The following is a 4422-nucleotide window of genomic DNA, read 5'->3' on the forward strand; positions in this document are numbered from 1 at the left end:
TGGTTCTAAATAACCCATGAGATTCCAAGCTTCCCTTTTTTTGCTCATCTCGAGTTGCCCATAGAATCCTGTAAAAAGTCACTTTCTGTTAACATCACCATCATCTATCCATGCACTGATATGTCTCTGGGAGAAGTTGTGTATATCTACATTCAAATCAGACTTTCAAAAAAGAGCCAAACCACGTCCTCTTCCTATCGGATCAACTGTAAAACATCCATAACATATTTTTTTTTTTAAATATTCTAACTTGACTGAAGTGATTTTAGTCTCCATTATAAAGACTAACATAGGCTTCTTTTCCTTTACTAGCAAGTAAAGATCATGAACTGTCTAAGGGTTCCCAAGCCCTCGGTAGTTCCAACTTAAGAAATTCATAATGGCTGAAGGGGCTATGCAACAGCAACCGTCAATTCTTCAATAGGAACCACACTATCTCCATTTATGTCAACCCTGACGTTTTTGGAAACCAGCAAGTCCACTTTAGGTTCATCCTCATCGACTAACTTCCTTTTATTCTGTATATTCGTATTACAAGAAGTAGATTCCTTGCCTTTTTCATGGGCCTTTCTCTTCCATGATCTCTGAGATTTCCTTATTTCTTCACTTCCATTACCTCCAGTATCTGCTATAACCACTTATACTTCTCCGTTTGCTTTCTTCCTAGGCTTTACTAACTTGGTTGGGCCTTTTGTTCCGTATTTCCCTCCACCAAAATTCTCCCATATGAAACTTCCGTGATTTTCTCATTTGAATTTTGCACTGAACCTATCCACTCCTCCACCAAACTAGTTTCCATTGCACAACCATTTCCCTTGCACCATAATCATACGTCCCCTTGCAATTGGTTTTTCTAGTTCCAACTCGATCAAAATCCTGAGAAAAGGTCTCCATCCACTTCCATCAATCTGAACATCTACGTCGATCACACGCCCAATTGTCTTTCCTATTAATTGAGCACCTTCTTTGTTCATGTAATCCAATGGGAGATCATGCATCTACACCCAAAAGGTCTCCTTTTCAAACTTCATCTGGTATGGTGGGATCGTCCCTTCAAATTGATTTAACAGAATCAGGTTATTGTCAAACAGCCATGACCTACCTTCCCATACTCGCTGCTTGTCTGCCTGAGTAGCAAAGGTGATAACAAAAGTATTCGGGCTAACTTCACGAAAAACAGACAGCTTGTTAATTCTCCAGACTTTTGCCATTGTTGATCCAATAATCTCCTGGTTAATAATCCTCACCAAGCAAACCTTACCCACCAAACTCCTATCTTCTTTATTTATTAATTCTTCCAAGATACTCCTTTCCATCCAAATGGTCAGGCTTTCTTCTTCTGTCAACCATAGATTCCCCCCATCTTTTTTCAAGATCATCCATCATAACACACTTGCCGAATCAATGCTAACTTCACTCAGCCTTTTGCTATTATTCGAAAATAGTAGAAAAAGAGTTTTCCTTCACCTCCTCCTTCAATAGAGAGTTGGACGAGAATTTCTTCCTTCCATTTAAACCTTGTACTCAGCTATAATATTAACCCAAAGATTAAAGTTGTAACTCCCTTCGTGACAATAACGCTATAAGAAAAATAAGTATTTTTAATAGATTATTTGCAACAAAAATGACTATTTTCGACGAACATCCCCCGTACAATTCCATTTCTTCTAACCCTTTTACTGCAGTACAACTTCAAGCTCACCCAATATAACTTCCTCAAATTTGTCTATAACAAGCCAAAACTGCTCAAACTAAGAATTATTCAGATATTAAAATTAATTAAATTAAAAAATTATTTATATTATTTATTATAATATAATTATAATAATAACTAATTATAATAATAAAAAGATTTATTTAATTAGAATAATAGAAAATTTGAATTATATTTTTAATTATGTATAATCTATATAGAATATAGAATTTAAATTCTAATAAAATACGCACCCACTGGCTAACATGCCAAACCATTTAATTAAGGTCTTGTTTGTTTTCACAACTCATCAACTCATCTCATCTCATCTCATTTAATCATTACAATTTTCTCATATTTCTACACAAAATAAAATAAACAATTCAACCTTTTCGAAATTTTCAAATCTCAAAATAAAAATAATATTAAAAAATATATTTTAATAATATTTTATTCAACTTTTTAAGTATTTTAATCTCAACTCATCTCATCTTATCTGCGAAAACAAACGGTTCTTAAATTCAACCACGTGTCATTCATCAATAGGCTTACAACCACCATGTCCAACTCTAGACAAATGGGACAAGTTTCAAAAAAGCACTCCAAATAATCTTCATTAACCTACTAACCACCAACACACCTAGTTTTCCATGCAAATACGCCTATCTCAACCTTTAGCCAACTCTTTTAACCTCCAAGCCTATTCTATTAATTTATGTTACACTATCTTCCAAAACAAAGGTATAAAAGTCATCCAAGTTGCACAGCCGAACCATCACCATCATGCCTTATTTTCTGCCAACCCGAGAAGTGCACACCCATTAAGTTTTCCTTTCAATTTCAGCTAACCAATAATAATTAATAACCCAACAGAAATCATTCTACCGCTTTGTGTATCACCCAAGTTTGCCTCCATGACTTCTCTCAACAGGAGATCTCGTGTTCTGGTTGCGACATTACTTTCTTTTAAAATAAAGTGTTAAGATTAAATATACCATTCTTTTTGTCACAAATAGCTCAATAACAAGAAAAATCTGACAATGAAAACAATCGAGAAATCATGGAACCTCGACCAAAATGGAATGATTCTTTTTCTTTAAATTCTTCAATTAGTTTTAAAAGGAGTTGAAATTAGTAGTATGTGACTTGAACCGTCAACTCAACATGAACACGACATGAAATTAGTAGGTTTGAGTTTGATGTTAACAAGTTCGGGTCAAAGCGGGTTGATCTGTTAAGATACGATTCATTAACGGGTCACTAATGGGTCAACCTGCTTAATCCGTTAGTGACTCGTTTAGACCCGTTAAATGTTTTACTCAAAATATTTAAAATTATATCATTTTTAACTTAAAAACAAAAATACCCTAACTCTATTTCGTATTTCCTAACTCTCTCTGACCCTTACTCTCTGTCAGTTCTCACGAGTCACGACCACCACCCTCCTCTGGATTGTAATTTCGGTGTTTTTATTGTTTGGATTATAATTTTAGACTTATGTAGTTAGTTTTTTATTTTTGGAAGATATTGTGATTTCAACTTTTATGTAAAATTATATTAATCAGGTCAAATGGATAATTTGGATCAATTCAATCCATTTACATAAACGGGTTGAAATGGGTCATGTCATATCCATATATTTTTAATTAATTCATAACAGGTTAAAACGGGTCATGTCCTATCAACTCGTTATTTTAATGGGTTTTGTTAGAGTTTGAAAATCTGACCCGTTAAGCTTAATGGGTCATGTTTAGGTTGACCCATATTGTATATCTATACGACCTGACACGACATGAACATGACCCGTTACCATGATTTTCCACCTCTCTAAATGGCTATTTAAAGAAGAATAAAGATCTTTTTAAGTTCTTATCTGAACTTGAAGGTTTCAAGTCGGAGAAAGAAAGACATTGAAAATAAACCCTACAATATTTATTATTGGTCGTATATATGTTTGAGGCAGCACTAAATAGGCAATAAATGACGTATGGCTCATTTGATTAGTCTATCTGTCTCCCAATTAAGACCCTTGCGTTCGAACTTTTGAAAGGTTTTATAAAGTAGGATGAAACGAATTTGTGTGTAATTAATACTATATTGCTTGGAGGAAAAAATTCATCCCCGCCTTAATTAGGCCCAGCGAATGGTTAGTAAGGCCAACAACCCAGACCTTGCCATCCAACTGACTGACAAGGAAGCAGGAGGATATCAGGATCAAACACAGAGATGGGATCACATTGGCATGAGCACGCCTCCACTCAGATGACCCACGAGAAACCTCACCATATTAATTGCGATGACTGGGAGTGCTAGCAGGAAATCCCAGTAGGGGATCATTTCCTCAACAGAAGTTGTCGCATTAAATGCAACGACTTGTCCCCCAAGACAGGGATGGATGCTTCGAACACAAAAAGAAGTATAAAATCTTTAGTACGGGTAAAGTTCAAAGGATTCACTCTCTCTAACTATCTATCTATCTCACTCTTAAGCAAACACTAACTTTGGCATCAGAGGTGTTTTTTGGCACTCCGAACCCCTCAAGCTTTCTTGCTTCAGGTGACTGGCAGAACAAGGCAAGGTGCGAAACACATCCTTAATAGTTGGCATCTTTTGTGGGACTTCCTTAAGTAAAACTAACGTGCCTTTCGTACACCAATTGCAACACGGTCCTAGGCAACAGTGATTAGGAAGATACCTCTAACAAAGAAAGAGGAGGTGAATAGAAATGG

The sequence above is a fragment of the Juglans regia genome, chromosome 10 (assembly GCF_001411555.2).
Source record: "Juglans regia cultivar Chandler chromosome 10, Walnut 2.0, whole genome shotgun sequence".
In the NCBI taxonomy this organism is placed as follows: Eukaryota; Viridiplantae; Streptophyta; class Magnoliopsida; order Fagales; family Juglandaceae; genus Juglans; species Juglans regia.